Source organism: Polypterus senegalus, chromosome 8 (genome assembly GCF_016835505.1).
Source record: "Polypterus senegalus isolate Bchr_013 chromosome 8, ASM1683550v1, whole genome shotgun sequence".
NCBI lineage: Eukaryota > Metazoa > Chordata > Cladistia > Polypteriformes > Polypteridae > Polypterus > Polypterus senegalus.
In genome coordinates, this window is record NC_053161.1 from 114,541,718 (window position 1) to 114,562,249 (window position 20,532).

General features: G+C 35.8%; 1 protein-coding gene across 15 annotated transcripts in view; it reads right to left on the bottom strand.

Moving 5' to 3' along the window:
* The window catches only part of ppfibp1b (PPFIA binding protein 1b), a 197,045-nt gene that overhangs the window by 151,920 nt on the left and 24,593 nt on the right, over positions 1 to 20,532 (bottom strand). Inside the window, exon 2 of one of the 15 annotated variants that reach the window (XM_039761652.1) lies at positions 17,806 to 17,888. The exons of the other annotated variants lie outside the window; for them this stretch is intronic. The gene's annotated coding sequence lies outside the window, so the exon portion shown is untranslated. The remainder of the gene's footprint in view (positions 1 to 17,805; positions 17,889 to 20,532) is intronic. 15 annotated transcript variants of the gene reach the window in all.

Here is a 20,532-nt window from a genome sequence, read left to right on the forward strand (position 1 = left end):
TATTTTCAGAGTTAAAGAGGTGGCAGTCAGGTATGGGCATATTTACCACAAATTTATCAACTAACTAATTTTTTTTTTTTTTTTTAATCTTTGTGTGAGTGACTCTGATTTTATTTTTCAGATTAGGGTCTAAAGGCACTCGCACCATTTGAAATACTTTAAAGAAATGATTATTATGAGTGTCTACAATATGATGACTATATTTTAGTTTTCAAAAAGAGGACCAGGTTTTAGGTGGGGGTGAGGGAGAGAGGGGATGCTAAGGATGGTAACTAACACTCAACACATGGAATTAATTTTTTTTGTTAGAAAAAATAAACAAAATTAAACTTCTTTGTAAACCTTTTAAATAGCTACAAGATTATCAATTCATTTCCTTAATGGCAAAGATAATTTTTACCATCTGAAAAATGACAGTCATATGCATCGTAATGACAGAAATTATAACTAATTGTAAAAATGATTATAATGAAACATGTTGAGACATAGTGGAAAATAATTATTTAGAGCCAGCCATACAGTCAGACTAACAGCTCTATCTTCCATTGACCTGTAGCTATTACGTTTAGCTGTAGTTACAGCTTTCTTCATTTTACTGTGTCTCACAAGACAGCCTGCTGATTGGCTTAAATTGAAGGAAATTTAAAAAAAAACAAAAAAACCCAACAAAACACTTGTGTTGTTGAGTGGACATGAAAAAAACTTGCTTGACAGCAAAACTGATATTAAAGAGGATACATCCATGAAAAAGAGAACATCCAGTCATCCTAGTTAAGCATCCCAATGCAGCTACAATTTGATAGCAGTTAGTCTGTCAAATGAAAAGAAGTGAAACTGAATAAAAATCTGCTAAACTATTCAAGTCAATTTCCTAAATTTTTATAATTTTTTGTAGACTAAAGTATAGTATAACCTGCAAGTTAACAAAGTTTAGTGAAGTTTCTTCTGTCACATATTAAAAACAGGATGTTGCACACAGGCCATGTTTTCTACTTCTGCTGCTCGGTTCCATGTTTTGGTCAAGAGCAGCTGCAACAGGAAAGTGGCACTTTCTCCATGCAGGTTAACAAAATACAAATAATAAACCTGAAATCCTAAATCACAAATTTGGTGAAATTACAAAATGACTGCAGAAAATATGTTGAATATTCTTACTACAAGCAAGACAGAATGCTTACCAAATACATATGTGCGTGAATGTCAGACATTAAAAATAAGTTTGCGTCAAATTTCAACCTCTAAATTAGATCTATGTGACTGCACGTATACAAATTGTAAAGCATATTTCGGCCAAGTAACAGTTAAGTTATATTCTTCATAGTCGGTTGGACTTTCTGCCATTGGTTTAGTCTTCAGCAAGTGAAATGCATGTCCAACTGGGTTGAGGTCAATTGACTGAGTTGGCCATTCAATATACCACTTTTTTGCCTTGAAAAGCACTTGGTTTGAATTTACAGTATGTTTTGGCTCATTGTCCATTTATACTGTGAAGTGTTATCCTATTAGTTTTGCAGCATTTGGCTGAACCTTATCAGATAGTATAGCCCTATACACTTTAGTATTCATTCTGCTAGAGCTGAAGTCATACATACTTAGGGTGAATTCTTTAAAATTCACTTTATAACCCCTCCAAAGATTTTATACTAACAAACTATAAAATTGGCATATTTTTTACGAAATCTACTTTGTGTCCAAAAGTAATTTTTCCAGCAATGTTCCCAGATAAAACCGTATTTCTCTTTTCATTGACTATATCACAATTTCAGTGGGTCACAAGTTTACATACACTTTGGCAATATTAGGGAGCATTGCCTTTAAATAGTTTATATTGAGCCAACCATTTTGAGTAGCCTTACACAAGCTTCTTATAATAGGCTGCTGGACTTCTGTCCCATTACTCCAGACAGCACTGGTGTAGTCGGGACACGTTTGTAAGGCCCCCGTGTTCGCAAACGCTTTATCAGTTCTTCCCACAAATTTTTAATTGGGCCGAGGCTTGGCTTTGTGATGGTAACTTCAGTATCTAGACCTTGTTATCCTTAAGCCATTTTGCCACAACTTTGGAGGTATACTTGGGGTCATTGTCCATTTGGAAGCTTCAACTTCCTTGCTGAGCTCTTCATATGTTGCTGCTGCATATACACTCACCTAAAGGATTATTAGGAACACCATACTAATATGGTGTTTGACCCCCTTTCGTCTTCAGAACTGCCTTAATTCTACATGGCATTGATTCAACAAGGTGCTGAAAGCATTCTTTAGAAATGTTGGCCCATATTGATAGGATAGCATCTTGCAGTTGATGGAGATTTGTGGGATGCACATCCAGGGCACGAAGCTCCCATTCCACCACATCCCAAAGATGCTCTATTGGGTTGAAATCTGGTGACTGTGGAGGCCATTTTAGTACAGTGAACTCATTGTCATGTTCAAGAAACCAATTTGAAATGATTCGAGCTTTGTGACATGGTGCATTATCCTGCTGGAAGTAGCCATCAGAGGATGGGTACATGGTGGTCATGAAGGGATGGACATGGTCAGAAACAATGCTCAGGTAGCCCGTGGCATTTAAATGATGCCCAATTGGCACTAAGGGGCCTAAAGTGTGCCAAGAAAACATCCCCCACACCATTACACCACCACCACCAGCCTGCACAGTGGTAACAAGGCATGATGGATCCATGTTCTCATTCTGTTTACGCCAAAATCCGACTCTACCATTTGAATGTCTCAACAGAAATCGAGACTCATCAGACCAGGCAACATTCCAGTCTTCAACTGTCCAATTTTTGGTGAACTTGTGCAAATTGTAGCCTCTTTTTCCTTTTTATAGTGGAGATGAGTGGTACCCGGTGGGGTCTTCTGCTATTGCAGCCCATCCGCCTCAAGCTTGTGCGTGTTGTGGCTTCACAAATGCTTTGCTGCATACCTCGGTTGTAACGAGTGGTAATTTCAGTCAAAGTTGCTCTTCTATCAGCTTGAATCAGTCGGCCCATTCTCCTCTGACCTCTAGCATCAACAAGGCATTTTCGCCCACAGGACTGCCGCATACTGGATGTTTTTCCCTTTTCACACCATTCTTTGTAAACCCTAGAAATGGTTGTGCGTGAAAATCCCAGTAACTGAGCAGATTGTGAAATACTCAGACCGGCCCGTCTGGCACCAACAACCATGCCACACTCAAAATTGCTTAAAGCACCTTTCTTTCCCATTCTGACATTCAGTTTGGAGTTCAGGAGATTGTCTTGACCAGGACCACACCCCTAAATGCATTGAAGCAACTGCCATGTGATTGGTTGATTAGATAATTGCATTAATGAGAAATTGAACAGGTGTTCCTAATAATCCTTTAGGTGAGTGCATACATAATTTTCTTTGCTCATGATGCCATCAATTTTGTGAACTGCTCAAGTCCCTCCTCCACCAAAGCACCCCCATAACATGATGCTCCCAGCCGCATGCTTGACAGTTGGGATGGTGTTCTTTGGCTTGCAAGCCTCACTCTTTTACCTCCAAACATAACAGTGGTCATTATGGCCACACAGTTCAATCTTTGATCCATCAGATCAGACGTCATTTCTACAGAACATAAGATCCTTCTCACCATGTGCCATTGCAAACTGCAGTATAGTTTTTTTTTTTTCTTAATGGAGCAGTGGCTTCTTCCTTGCTGAGCAGCCTTTCAGGTTATGTCAATACAGGACTCACTTTACTGTGGATATAGATACTATACTTTTCTAACTGTTTCCTCCAGCATCTTCAATGATTTGCACTTTTCATGCCAAAGAACATTCTCCTTCCCGAGTATGACGGCTGTATGGTTTCATTGTGTGTGTATTTGGATATTATTGTTTGTACAGATGAATGTGGAACCTTCTGGCATTTGGAAATTATTCCCAAGGATAAACTAGATTTATGGAGGTCCACAATTTGTTTTCTGTGGTCTTAGCGGATTAATTTTGATTTTACCAAGCTTATATAGAGGGGATGGGATTGGCTCCAGCAGACCCCCCGTGACCCTGTAGTTTGGATAATGGATGGATGGATGGGATGTAACTTATAGTAGATTGCACTCCCTTCACTGCTGGCTAGCAACCTGGTGTGCAAATAAAAGCATAGTCTTTGTGAACAATTGGGATGATATTTGGGAAAGGCCTAGATTTTTCAAAAGAGATGGTCTTCATCCTAAATGGAGGGGATATTTAGTATTAGTCCAAAATATGGCACCAAAACTTCCTGGCTAACTGATTAGTGCACCACCCAGGCCGCAATCGTGTAATCTTAAAAAAAAATAAATAAATAAAACTGCATTTTTAAATGCTGCTTATTAAATATTCTCTCTGTTGGAAGTAAAGCTGTTTTGGTAAATGATATTAAATTAAGTACAAAATCTGATTTGTCTCTTCTCACTGAAACCTGGCTTGGTAAATCTGACACTGTTCTCCTAGCTGAGGCGTCACCAGATGGATACACATTTATTTCTTCATAAATCCAGAGATACTGATTGAGAAGGAGGCCTTGGAATAATTCATTGTGACAAAATGCAAATCACATCTAAAAATTTAGGCAACCTCACATCCTTTGATGCATTAATCTTAATTAAATATTAAAATAGATTCCAACACAATTATAGTACTACAGAAAATCAGGGCCATATTCATTTTTCATGACTGAATTTGGCAACCTTTTATCTGAATTGGCTATAAATTATGATCACGTGGTGTTGATGGTGGATTTGAATGTAGACACTGATGTGGAAACTGACACTTTTAGCAAATGTTTTACTTAAGTTCAATAGAATTCTCTCAGATTGTCAAAGGTCCAACTTGTAATCATAACCACACATTAGATTTAATTATAACTTACAAAGTTAACATTCAAAATTTAAATATTACTCCATTAAATGAAGTTATTTCTGACCACTACTTAATTACGTTTGACCTGGTTCTGCCCTTACCAATACACTCACAGATTAGAACAAAGACAGTGCAAAATCTAGATTGTAATTCTGCTTCAAAATTTATAGATACTTTTGAGCAAGTCAAGTGTACTTGTGGAAAAGTATTTAGATCAGTTAACAACAAATGTAAACGTGGAAAACAATTTAGATCAGCTAACATCAAGTTATAATATGTCATTGAGAAAGGCTTTGGACACAGTGGCTCCCATTAAAACAAAAATGATCAAAGCACATAGAAAGTCACCATGGTTGAATAAGAGCACTCAAGCTCTTAAATTAGAGTGTTGAAAACTGGAGCGCAGATGGAGTACAACAAAGCTGCAGGTCTTTAAAATTGCATGGAAAGAGAGAGTGTTAAAAATATAAAAAAGCTCTCTTTAAAGCTCACTCACACTACTTTTCTAAAATAGATAATAATCCTTGTGTACTGTTTAGAACAGTATCTAAATTAACAAATGGGGATTCAGATGTACAGTGCAAAATACCAACAGATATTAGCACTACAGGCTTTATGAACTTACTCAATGAAAAAATAAAAAATATAAAGATCCCACATATATTGGCATCCCAGTGCAAACCGCATACTAGCTTGGCAGACCATGTTGCAATCTATAGTGTAGACATTTTAATCCTGTAATAAAACAGGAAATCTTAACTTTGATTTCTTAAATGAAACCTACTACCTGTTCCCTAGACCCTGTGCCAACAAAACTAGTAAAAAGTACAGATATTCTTGCAGCACCTATTCTTAGCATTATCAATAGTTATTGCATTGCACAGTACCTGATGCACTAAAAGTGTCAGTCATCAAACCATTGCTTAAACAGTCAGATCTAGACCCACACATTTTTAATAATTAAAGACCCATTATAAAATTTGTCCTCTCTCTCTAAAACACTTGAAAAAGTAGTTGTCTATCAGCTTCAGTCACACCTTACACATAAATTACAGAAATTCCAGTCTGGCTTACGTATTGGTCATAATACAGAAATGGCACTAACACAGGCTGTGAACGACACTCTGATATCCTCTGATGAAGGAAACTCCACCGTAATTATGTTATCAGACTTAAGAGCAGCATTCGATGCCATACTGACCATTTAACTTTACCACACAGGCTGGAAAAAAATCATTGGGCTCACAGACAATGTACTTTCCTGGTTTAGTTTTTATTTATCAAATAATAAAAAAAATATCAATTCCAATATGTACAGAAATGTACTGACAGTACTCCATCATTATACAAAAAAATGAGATATGGTGCCCCGCACGACTCCGACCTTTACTGCTTTCATTTCACATGCTTCCAGTGGGATCTATCATTAGAAAACAATGTTAATTTTCACTCATACACAGATGACACCCATTAATAACTTTCTTTTAGACCAAAATATGCTTCTCCGATGTTTTCTTTTAATTAGTTGTGTTAGTGAATTAAAGTAATTAATTAATTAGAACTACCTTTCTTTAAAACACAGACAAAACAGAGATGCTATTGGAGGGAATGATGCGGAGCGCAACAATATATTGTTACTATATAACTGGAATCACCATTAATTTTACTGAATCAGCCCACAATCTAGGTGTTCTCTTTGACTCTAGCATGTCGTTTAGAGTGCACATTACAAAACTATCCAAAACAGGTTACTTCCACCTTAACGATGTTGGGAAATTAAGGTGTTTTATAAATATATGGGATACAGAGAAATTAATTCATACATTGATTTCAAGCAGGCTTGACTACTCCAATGTGGTGTTCACTGGTGGTTCATATTGTTCTTTATACAGCTTCCAGTCAATCCAAAATGCTGCTGCAAGGATTAATACAAACAACAAGAAAATACAAACATCATTCTATTTCTTCAAATCCTTGAACTGGCTCACAGGGCAGATTTCAAAATCCTACTTTTAACGTATAAAGCCTTAAATGGCCAAGGTCTGGCCTACTTATATGAAATTATCATTACTTACAAACTAGAGCGCACATTAAGATCTCAGGATACCAGTCTGCTAATGATTCCAAGGATTAATAAAATAACAGTGGGAGATCAAGCTTTTACTGTAGTTACAGGGCCCCTAAACTGTGGAATGGTCTGCCTGCTACTCTAAAAGATGCCCCTTCAGTGTCATCTTTCAAATCCCAGCTGAAGACTCACTTTTTCAATTTAGCATACCCAGACTAGATCTGCTGATTAACTGTGCATACTGCATCTCTGTTGTTAGCCATTAGCACTAAAACATAAGTAATTATGACATTTGTTACTAACCCTCACCTATTCTGTTTCTCTTCTTGGTTCTCAAACGTGGCACTTCATGTGACTGTCCTACTGCCAAGCTGTCTGCCTGCCTAAAAGAAAAGGCGGAGCACTGGAATCGTCAGGTAGAAGGGTCCTTTCATCATATTGGCCGGCCCACCACCGACTTGGCTATGGAATGGCCAGTGGGGGGGGAGGCAGCTTGATGGCCGTGGTCTCTAGGACTCTGAAAATATCTGAATCATATGTGATATCATCTACTCTTGCACTTGCAATATTACTATTGTGCTATCGTATTGAGGATTACTTGTGTTCTGTTCTGTGTATTGTATTGACTTTTTTTTTTTTTGGACACCCACTGCATGCCCAACCTACTTGGAAAGGGGACTCTCTTCGAATTACCTTCCCCGAGGTTTCTCCATTTTTTTCTCCTACGAGGGTATTTCTGGGTGTTTTTCCTTGTCTTCTTAGAGATTCAAGGCTGAGGATCAGTCAAAAGACAGGGCATGTTAAAGCCCTTTGCCGCACTGCTTGTGTGATTTTTGGCTACACAAAAATAAAATTTATTGTATTGTTTTTTTCCCTTTTAGCCAATTTCTTTTGATTTTCTCATGATATCCAGCAAAGAGGCGGTGAATTTGGTGGTGGGCCTTAACATACATCCATATGTTGACTTCAGTTACGTTAATTGGCCATCAGAACCAAATTGTCTAATTGCATAAAGGCTTGATATTTTCTGGAATTTTCTTACCTGTTTAAAGGCACGGTTAACAAAACATATGTAAACTTGTGAACCACTAGAACTGGGACATACTCAATAAAAAGTTAAATAATCTATCTGTGAACTTTGTTGGAAAAAATTTTTTGCCCTGCACAAAGTAGACATCTTAAACAATATGCCAAATTTATACTCTGTTAATATAAAATCTGTTGAGGGGTTATAAAGCGAGTTTTAAAGAATTCACCTTAATTTTATGTAAACTTCTAACTTTATCTGTACTTCAGCCAGAAGTCAAATCATCAATAAACAATCGTGACTGACTTCCGTTTGCAGCCATCCATGATCATGCCATAAGACTACCACCACCATGTTTCACAGATGATGTGGTATTCATCGGATCATGAGCCATTTCTTTCCTTCTCCATACTCCTTCCGTCATTCTGGTATATATTGAACTTAGTTTCCTTTGCACAAAGAAAATTGTTCCAGAATTGGACAGGCTTTTAAAAATGTTTTCTGGCAAAGTCTAAAATGCTATGCTGAAAGTTTACCAGTGGTTTACACCTTGTGGTAAACCCTATGTCTTTACTCTCATAAAGTCTTTCCCCAGTTGTAGACTTTGGCAAAGTTAGGTCTACCTCCCAGCAAGATTATAGTTAACGAAAACTAAAATCAAAGCTGAAACTATTTCATAAGTTGAAATAAAATAACAAAAACGAAATGAAAAATTAAAACTACACAAAGCTATTAAAGTAGCTGAAAAGACTAACTAAAATAAAATAATTTACTAAAAATATTTTTGGTTTATGTAACAATCGGAATTATGCAAGAGTTACTGGGCTGTAGGGGTCCCAAAATTCACCAAACTATATTAATAAGAATTTCATTTTTTTTTAATAGATATTGCTGCTGTTATATCTTTAACCCTTGTAACTTTTAATTCTAAAACAGAAAGTCGCCCTTATATATTCATCCAGTAAACAATGGCTGGTTAAGGAGGACATGTGTTCACACAGCATTTGTGGTGACAGAGCATGATAATACGAGCATGTAAAGTGTGTGATAAAGAAAGCAATTTACTGTGTGAGAACAGTGAAAATTCTTCAGGAGCTGGTAGTGACAGCATTATAGATACTAATTTAAGTGTTAGTGAAGCATACCAAGGTGATGGTTTTGGTTTGAATGTGCTCAGTAGATTTCAAAGATGACGTTTGCTGGATCTCCAGGGCTCAAGAGAAAAGTATTAGACTCAGATAATCCCTTACAGAATTTCAGTCTGGACTCTGTTTATTAATGACGGCATGTTCGCTGTAATTCTGACTGTGCCCAAGATACAGCATGTACACAGCAATTAATACAACAGCACACAATAAGCCAAATTCCAGGTTGCATACAGTAGGAGTCTGGTGTCTGTTATGATGAGCTGCCGCATTTCTTTGTGCTTCTTGTATTTCAAAACGTAATTCAAACGCCTGAGGTCAGAGAAAGCCTTTACAGTATGGATGGAAAAATCACAAGTGAGTAACATTTCAGTTTATTTCTCAGGTGTCTGCATTTTGTTGGCAAATATTCACCTGCCACTTCACAAAGGAGAAATACTTTTTGTAAATAAAATGGCACTGATTGAGAGACAGACTAGAACAACATTCAAGATCAGCATATTGTTGCTGACCAATCACTTTTGCTTTAAAAAGGATGTTTAACAACGAACAGGTACAAACCCTGTGAAATTCCTGAGTTGGCAATGTCTTTACTGAACTACAGGTACGTGGGTGAAGAAAGTCTGCCAACTGGTGAAAAACTAAACCTACTAATGTGCTTTTGTATTTATTCTGTAGTCACTAAATTTACCTTTTTTTAGTTTTACATTCACAGCTCAAAATACCAGATATTGTGAAAATAATCTGGTGGCAGAATTAGTTTTTAAAATATTTGTCTCCCTTTTCTTCAATCTTCCTCTCTCTCTCTCTCTCTCTCAAAATAGAGTTGAAATAGCATACTCTTGACATCAACCATGTTATACATATTTTTGCCTTGCATCCAAAGCTGCTGGGATAGGCTCCAGGTTTCCTGCAATCCTGCTTTTGATAAGCAAGTTTAGAAAATACATATATTTCAGATTCTGTTTCTGTCATTTTGTGGCTGTCCATACTCCTAGTACCTGATCTTACTCTGGTCATTAGGGGTTTATTGTTCTTATGCATGGTCCATTCAAGTCTCACTTTCCCTACCCTTAACACTACATGCTTGTTTTTCTTGGTTTCCCTCAATATAGCTAGGTAGGGTCTGCACAGTCTAAGAGCCCAGTTCTTCCTAAACTCCATTATTTTCATGGTCACACCTGTCAGAACACAGAAGAATCTATGCTCTGATTTTTTGATACATTTTCAGGCTTGGAGGTGGTGAAATTCTGTCTATAAATTGTACATGCCCAAACCCGTTAAGTGTACAAAAAACTAAACTTCATAGTAACTCTTTAACCATATAATTATTAAAACTAAAACAAACTAAAAGATATACAAATAAAATAAGAAATGTCTTTGTGAAATAAAAACTAAATTAAAACTAAAATACATGATGAAGGAAAACTTAACTGAATTTCCAAGTAAGATCAGAAATATAGAAATAAAAACTAGTATAAAAAGACAAAAACTATAACCTTGCCTCCCGGAGAGTGTTCTTGGTTTGGCCAAATGTTGTGAAGGGGTTCTTCCAGACCTTTTACATGCTTAATAGTAAATAAAAAACTGATGGAACTGCTTCCACCTAGCTATGGAAAAGTCAGTCAAATGTCCATGTACTATTCAGAGAAATGTCAGTCATTCCTAAAGGACTCGTACGATTTTTTTTGGTAAAGCCGCTAAATTATAGCTGAAAGTCTACATTTCAAATCACATAATGATTAAAATCCATAGTGGTAGTTTACAGAGCAAAAATTATGAAAACTGTCAAAATTGTGTATACCTCACTGTATATGAGAGATTCAAACAAACCTTTCATAGTGTTATGTGCATTAGATAATCAAAATAATTCTCCAGGTAATGCTTTGATTTAATTTCTAATGTTGAATACCTTATTTATTTTAATATTAAAACTTTGCTCAGAGAAGGTCACATTTTACATTGTATTTAAATCTCCCATTGCAATAATCAAAGCCAAATATCTTCTTGTTATAAAAAGAAACACTGACAAGACTACGCAAAAAGGCAACAATATTATAGTGATTATCTAGCTAAAATATCTAGCTTAGATGTGTGAACAACTGAATGTTTTTAAATCCTATTTTCTTCAACATATTTATGGCATTATTATGAATTATCAATGAATTATTATGAATGAGTGTCTATTTGTCTGGTTACATTCACTGCTGATCATTACCGATAAGTTTTTGATTTGTATTTTTGCCAAGTTCTTTTGACAGTGGAAAGCACTGCTAAAGTTTTCCATGTTTTGAACTTATTCCAGAGAGAAAATGTTTGGTAAAGTGCTGATGTGTACATTCTTATTTTTCCGTTATACTGCATGACTGGTAACTAATACAGTTACATTTTAAGTACCCTGTGGTCCTGAATTATTTTAATTATGTTTTAGGAAGTGTTATGTAAACTTAAATCAGATGAAATAAACTTATGTGGAAACATCGACACCTAAGGGGCTGGTACTAACTGTGGGATTTTTTCTTTTACCAAATTAAAGTCAGTCTTAATTACAAAGAGAAGTTTATTCCTTACACCCTAGTCCCTCACAATTCTGAACAAGGTTTGGGAGGTTTAAGAAAAGATGTTATAGTTAGAAAAATCTGTACAGTAAAATTTGTCATCACTGTTAAGGAAAACCTAAGTTAGTACCAACATTTAACCTAAAGAGATTCACTGACAAAAATACTTTGTGCACATTTGAAACAAGTCAGATGCTATAAAGAATTAGCACGTCATTATGTAGGCAAAACTGTAGTAGATAAAAAAACTATTTTCTTCTGCTATTCTTTGTCTTATAGTCTAGTAAGCTGCAATCAAAAAACATTTTAGTGACCTGTATTTTTTGTCATGTAAAAATAATCAAACATTGCTTTTCAGTTGCAATAAGAATGACTATACAATAATTAGTACAAAATCTACATTTTAGTTTTGCTCAGTTCCTCATAGAAGCTGCTTGATAGAATGCAATACATTAAGTTTAAGCAAGCTAAATTATGCTACCTGTGACGGTGAAGTGCCAATGGATAAGCAACCTCTCCTTTGAGCCTAAATATTGTTGCCTATTGACTGGACCTGTTTATTCTGTGTAAAATGTCTTGTAAAGCTATAAAAAGCATCTTTAAAGGTACTAAATAGTAAGGAGGAATGAATCATGTACAGTATACAATCACATAATCAGCATCATATAAAAATTGTCATTTGTTTTCAGTCAGAATTCTACATTTTCCACAAGTCTTATCTGACCCACCAACTGAAGCTCCTGCAGCTCTTGCAGCTCTGCAATACATTTTCTCACATTGATTAAGTCAAGAGTATCCAGAATCTTGTTTAAAACAATTTGGAGAATGAGAGAAGCACACAAGAGGAGGGGAACCCTTCAAAAATACTGCCAACAAAGGCATGACAGGAAGAAGGCAAGAACTGCCTAATGGCATTCAAAGAAGCACATTAGAAATCCTAGCTGAATATTCAAGTTCACAAATAGAATTCAAAGCTTTTTTTTCTGTTTTGCAAGGATCAAAATCATACAGAAAAATTACAGACATTCAATCTGAGAAGCAATAGCTTTGACATAATTTAAGGTGTGTGTTGAAAAACCAAAATAATCTTACACATGAAACAGAAATAAAAGTGAAACAGTGCTGCCTTTTGATTTTGTCTTTTATCAAAGAGGGCATGCTCTGTGTTCATGATAGTTAACAGCCAATTGATTCACATAATGCACAGAATGCAGCAAAGAGTAATAAGGAATGCAGGTGTTTTAGACCTCACTAACAGAAGAGATGATCATCTGTCTGATGTTGAATGCATCATGTATCAAAATAGAATCGCTAAAAAGAAAATAAAAGCTGAGAATGCAGTTGAACTCGCTGTAGATGTTAAACATTCATACAGCGCTGGCTCTGTCAGGCAGCATGTTATTGGCTGTCAGAGAAAAGGGTCAGCACAACTGTGCTGGACAGTGTGCATTCAGTCATTAAATGTGACACGGCAACAATTTTCTGTTAGTTAAATTGACAAGGTCCTATGACAAGATCAGTAAATGCAGTTAGTAAATCTGGCATAACCCACAACTAGTCATCATTTAATGTGACATCGGCTTTTAGCAACTGACTTATTTTAAAGCAAAACTGCACTAGAAGAACAGAAAAAACAAACATAACAAGTCTTTCAGTTGGCAAAAAATATAAAATTTCTCAACTATCCTCCTACACCACTGATAAAACTAAACAGATTAAACAAATAAAAAGAAAAATCAGATGCAAAAACTCGGTAAATCTAAAAAGCTACTTGTATATATGTGATGCAATACATAAACTGCAAAATGGTTTTCAGACTGTCATTCTACAAATCATGGTTTTCTTGTATTTTGTGTTTTTTTGTATTTATATTCTGGTTTATTGTCTCTTATTCTATTTTTTAAAGGTTTGTGTTTCCTGCACTTCTCTTAAATATGTGTCTTATGCAGATATTATATTATTTTCAATGTTGTGTATTACCCAGTTTTTCATTCTGAATTTTTACTCATGGCACTCATGGGAACTCAAACCTGCTTACACTTTTAAAAAGGAAGGATAAGGAGATGCCTGCAGGAATGATGTGTAGCCATTGTTTATGTTCTTACATTCCCATCTTACCCTTCAAACGGTACAGCTTGTGCGTAACTTATTCGTAATTCCACCAAAGTTGATTTGTTTTCCTCACTCTAGTGGTCTAAGAGCCCATCTAGTTTCATTTTAGTTTTAGTGTTTTTTAGGTTATGGGGAAAAGATTGATCTATGTTTTCTGAAAACATACAATGAAAGAGTGCATGATTTCAAATGTGATTTACTTAATTCCAGGCCCTTTTTTGTAGGTTAGTGTCTCTCAAGATGTCAAAAGTGTGAACTGAAGAGTAAAACAAACTATTCTGATTTTACCATTAATTCTATTTTGTTTTAGTTATGTTGGTATCACTGTTTTTTTTAAACTTACTTTAACTGTAGTTTTTATTTCAATTAAAATTATATTTTCACAGCTAGTTCTGAATTTACTCTTAGCTTTCATAAACCCTAATAACCCTGTACCATTCACTGGTCACTACCTGCTATTAAACAGCACTGTAAGGAATTGTGGTTTTGATGCACACTTCAGGTAAGTAATAAATACTGTATCTCAGCAATGACTCAAAAACCAAAGACCACATTTTCTGGAGTTGTTCATGACATTATAAGCAAGTTTCGGTAGAAAATTGACCAATTTTAAACTACAGGTTTTTCGCTATTCATTTTTTAATATTATAATCACTCATAACATGGTAGCATTTACACAAAATATAGAGTTAGAAAACAGTTTTTAAAACAATATGGGAACTATGTTGTCAAAAAGTGTGATGGTCTGACATGAAATTACCCTTCAGTATATAAAGTATACAAAAACAAGTGTTGTATTCTTCATCAGCACAGTTGTTGGCTAAAGCCTATACGACAGTTTGTCAAAACAAATGAAAAGACAAAGCCATCTGTCTTGTTCTGGGCAGCTACCTACCAGATTTTAAGCAAAACTTTTCCTGAAAGGTACGGGAGCATTTAGCAGGATATGGCCCATAAATTAAATGATCTTACCTCACAGTAAAAGCCATTGCTGTCATCACTATAGCAGAAGTATAAAAAAAAATGCACTGCCAATAACAAAGGAGGAATGTTTATATTTAGAACAAATAATTAAACACATCAGAAATATGTCCTAGGAGAAAAAGTGCATATTTTTTTTGGTATATAGGGGTGATTCAGCAACATTTGGTTCATTTTATGGTTTTTCAAATTACTTTGAAATGTGCAAATTAAAAACAAAATACAATTCATGAAAACAACCTCTTTGCGGACGGTGGCGCAGTGGCAGCGCTGCTGCCTCACAGTAAGGAGTCCTGAGTTCGCTTCCTGGGTCCTCCCTGCGTGGAGTTTGCATGTTTTCCCCGTGTCTGCGTGGGTTTCCTCTGGGTGCTCCAGCTTCCTCCCACAGTCCAAAGACATACAGGTTAGGTGCATTGGTGATCTTAAATTGTCCCTAGTGTGTGCGTGTGTGCCCTGTGGTGGGCTGGCGCACTGCCCGGGTTTTGTTCCTGCCTTGCGCCCTGTGCTGGCTAAGACTGGCTTCAGCAGACCCCTGTGGCCCCGAGTTTAGGATATAGCGGGTTGGATAATGACTGACTGACTTCTTTACAGCTAAATACTTTGAAATGACAAAATGTATTACAGAAACAAAAATACATGACCCCAGAGAAGCTCCAAAACATGTTTATACTATACCTCCAGTATACAATCTACTTTTGGGTGACAAATGGTAAATAGGACAGATTAAATCAATAAAAACAAAATGATTCAGACAGTAGTACCATAATGAAGAACGAAAACAAATCCTCTGTATCAGGTTAGATTACAAACCAATTCAGCTTTGAAACTCAGTACTAGAGTCAAATTTCAAAATGGCTCTCTCAATTCCTGTGATCAATAGGAAAATGGATATCAAAGCTCACATTTTCTCACATTTAACAAAACAAACAAAAAAAAAACCTTTGGATTTTAAACATTAAGGATTTCCAAAAAACTAAAAAGTCTACCGTTCGTAATTAAACCGCACTTTCAAATATAGAAACAAATCACAGGAATAGTCAGGATTCCAAAATTCAGACTACAGCATGGGTTTATTTGGTTCTTTCCATGCTTGATCTTTTGAAGCCTGAGATCATTATTGACATTGGTTATGGGGGAAGTCCTCCTCAAAAATGGAGTTTTTTTTTTTTTTTTGCTTCCAAAAATACCACTGCTAAATTTAGTTGTAATCAAGAATGGTGGATTAACATACCTATGAAAATAAAACATGATTCAGACCTTTACACTAAATCATTAACCATTTCATTTCATTTTTTACAAACTAAGCACCCTGGATATATATCCAGTATCATAAAACATCCTCTTTTATCTAATTATGAGATTTTCAGTGATATCTGGTGCATGGATAAATACATAAACTAGTAATCTGCTACTTTTGTTGTCAGTGTAATGGGGGAGCTTGATGCTATTCAAGGAAGCTACTGGCCACCTGCAGAAAGTTGGTGTACTATATATACATTAAAATACATCACTCTTCAAACGTAATCAAATTGGTGAGAACATGCAAACCCTACATAAATGGCACAGCTTAAAAATTAACCTGGAGTCAACCACCAGGTGCTGCTTCCATTAAGCAGCACTGCCAGGCTACCTTGCTGCTAGTAAAAACAAACTAACAAAAGACAAAATGTATTTGTCTCACACCAAGAAAGAAAAAAAAACAGGATTATTTACTAGATTTTTTAACTAAAAAAATTACCTAATCTTTCTTTTTTTAGTTTTATAGCTACCTGTTTTTGAGAACATCAGCAACCTCAAGATGTGCAAGCAGGTGACTCACATAACTGGATTGGCACCTTTTCAAAAGGATTAGAACAGCTTAGAAGAGAACGTTTACTTGAAAACTATATGTTTATTTACTTAAAATATATATTTTTGCATTACAGAAATACGAAAGTAAAGCATCTTTGCTTTGAAAAGCAGAGTTTATATTTCATGCGACGCATGCGCCTGTGGACACTGCTGCTATGCCAGCAGAGTACTGTTTATATTTATGCATGTGCATTACGTAATATGGAGATTCCACCAGGCAGCAGTGCAAGATATCATCACGGTGAGAAACAAAAACAATCACCTTCACAGTGTTGTGAATTGCCCGGAACATCCATTAAATAGTGAACGGTACTGGTTGTCAACGGGTTCCCTTTAAAAAATGAACAAGGATGTTTTTACATTTAATAAATGTTTTGCCTCGCGTTGTAGAGACACGCAAGGTCCACATTTGACTTTTCCATTATAAACTCAGCAGTTATAAAACCTGGGCAGAAGAGCAGGCTTCTCCTCAGATGCAACAAGCCCTTAAAAGCAGGTCACTCTTTTTTTCCTGTTTAATTCCCGGATTTAGCGTCTTGCAGATTAGTTTGCTTTTGCTTTGTAATTCATTATTTTAAGATAGGCAGTAGATAAAGCTACAGATGTAATGATGCACATTTTAAATCTATAAACATTTAAGGTTTAAGAATCTTTAGAAATAATTTACATAATTACAATTACAGGTACTGAAGACCAATACTTTTTTGCAGATGTTATCTTTATGGAGAGCTGCAACTTTTCCACCTTTTCATAGGCAGCACTTCAGTCACTTCACAACAACCAGCTGAATCTTAATGACATTTTAGCAGTGGTTACAGACAATGCATCATACTGTCTGAAAGCATACCAGGAAGTTTTTAAAAGGGGTTATGCCTAACAGTGTACATTCAGCCGGGTTGTGACAGGTCATTAGTTTGGTGGGGGAGACCTGGCAGCACTATAAATACTTTAGTGAGACTGTATCACTAGTGATGTGGGTAAAGTCTGCCTTCTTCAAGAAGCCTGCCAGGAACCCCTGAGGTAGGAAACACCAGGTGGAATAGCTGGTTCAAATCAGTAGGGTACCTCGCTGAACATGTTCACCTCTACAGAATGTTTTTTTCTGGCCAAGAACATATCAGCTCAGGCTGTAACAAATATCCTAGACCCTAAAAGTGAAGTTAAGCTTTATCTCAGAAGGATGCATCAAACTAGTAACAGCTCTTACAATTCTGGAGGGCACTCACTGTCATACTGCAATCTCAGCACACAGCATCATGGAGGATCTGGGCTCCAACCGGATGAATGGAACTGCAAAATAAGGTTTAAAATTTGTGTTGTTTCATTAAAAAGAATGTAAAGTGCCATTTCATTATTGTTTGTTTTGTTATTTAAATAAGTAAAAAAAAAAAAAAAAAAACACATAAAAACCCAAAAAACTGAAATAAGGAAAAAGAAGACAGTGAAAACTGAAAAATCAAAAAAAAAAAAATAACATGGAATTTGTGAAAAAATAAAACAAATTCCTTAGGGCCCTACATGTCTTTGTGAAGGGATACACCATTGAAATGCATGCTGTGACACACTTAGAGTAAGAGAAGGCGGACTGAAACTTCGACATTTTGTCAGCACTCATCTGCCAAACATTTGAAATACAGAATTCCAATGTGCATGGCAATTCTGAATAAGTTTATGTCTGGGTAAATTTTGTTGCGACATGGTTTACACTGGCAAGTCTGACGATGTCATTAATAAGAAATTGGAGTGTGTAGAAGAAGCATGGTATTGACTCTCACAGATCTTGGTTTTCTCAGATTACATTACTCACATTATCATGAACATAAGTTACCATGTTTTAAGATGTCTACAATAATTTTTCTGTTGCCTTTGTCAGCTTTGTCAATGTTCTGTGATGTGCGTCTTTCATCAAAGCTGCAAGTTTCTAGTACTGCATTCTGAATAGCTCATTCGTCATCAATAAAGTGCAATGCTATTGTTAAATGAGAATCGGTGAATAGGAAAGTTCCACATCAGTAGTGATAGCAACACTTTCTGTTTAGCTTTAAGGGAAGATGCACCCTTTTAATTAAGCTCATTTATTCTTGTAGTTAAGGTTTTTCAACACGATATGTAATATTGGGATTCAATGCAAAGCAAAAGATCCTTAACACCCTCAAAAACCCAAGAAGTGCCGGAATCACAGTATTAATTCATTTTGGCAACAAAATAGGTTACTTTGGCTGTCCCAAAACTGCACTTGTCAATGATTCTGCACTGCAATAAATGCATTAAAATTTATTATCATCATACAAAAAAAGATGCGTTTGTTGGGTCAGTTGGGAAATCTAAATTGGGTCTGTATAAATGTGGAGAAGTGTGTCCACAATGGAATGCTGCCCTATCTAAGTTTGGTTTCTAGATTGTACCAGTAAGCCTGTGTAGTAGTTATTTTTGGGAATGGTAAAATTACTAATATATTAAAAGATTAATGAATTGCTAGAGCAGGTTCCACAGTAAAGAGATATATAAATAGAATTATACTATAACAAGTCTTTATTTTTTTGAAATATTGAAAAAAGCCCCTAAGATTGTAAAAGAGACTTCTGATGAAAAACCGTTACAATATTACCTCTACTCTCAAAAATACAATTGTGTTAGTCTCTTTTTGGAATTCCAAACTGGTTAAGAGAAAAAGGGGAACAAAAACACAAAACCAGCTTGCAAATATATTTATCTACCTCCTGCTTTTAGATTCAGAATTCCTGAGAGGTTATAATTATCATCAAGCATAATTCATAGCCCTGTAAGGGGCACCAGTCTATCACAAAGCACATTCAAGCACACACCCATATTTAATGGTGTCTTTAGTATGTGGGAGAAAAGCTATAAAAAAAACACAAAATATTCAGAGACTGAGGTCACATGCAAACTCAACACACAACATGAACCAGGCCTGTGGGAAACAATGGGAATGAAGTATTCCTGCACTGTGAGTTTGCAGCATAAACTCTTTTGCATACAATGTACAACAGAATGCAACTTTTATTCTATAATTTATTAAAGGATAACAGACCTTTCAGCAACCTTGTCATGCAAAACTAGCAACATCTATTAAAAAAAAAAAAAAAACTACCAGTCTTACTGTGGGTGCATGTGAGTGGGTCCTGTCATACAGTGACATTCTGTCCTGTGCTGCCAGGGTAATACAAGGCCCCACATGCCCTTGTTATGTTTCTTAGCTTTTCTTAACCTGCACTATCCATCTAAAACAGGAAGGAATAAATTACAAGAGAAACACCTGGCACAGGTTAAGAATCAACTCTGGATGAAATATGAATCCATGCACACATGCAGACTTTGTCAACTTGTAGACACATTGTTTAATTTTAAATACTGTACATGTCTTTGAAAGGTAGAGGAAACCTGAGCCCACAGGAAGACCTTACAAGCTCTGCATACTGCAAGACTGCCACAAATCAAATCCAGATCCCTTGAAATATGATGCAAATGCACTAATGACAATATACAAGGCAATATGGCACCTTTGTGGTATAGGGTTAGAGGAAACACAAAAAAAATGGCCATTTTGAAAACAAAAACTACTGAAACTTGTATTTTCCAATGCTGATAAATTTCACAAAAGCAATTAACTTACCCATGGTTTACTCCATAGAATACCTCAAAATTCACAACTTTTACATGGGAAAGGAAAAATGTCATACTTACTTTACTGCTTTCAGAGTTTCAAAATAGGTGAAAAGGAATAAAAATAAACTCTCAGAAAGTTTATATCAACTAAAAAAAAAAACAAAAAAAAAAAACAGAAAACAGAAAATTCTTTTTCATTATGGTTCTGCTGAAAGGAATTTAAGCTTTTATGGCAGGCTATGCTTTTGAAAGCTTGTTCTCAGAGCTGAAGTCCACATTCCCAATTTAAGCACTAGTGTAAAGGCAC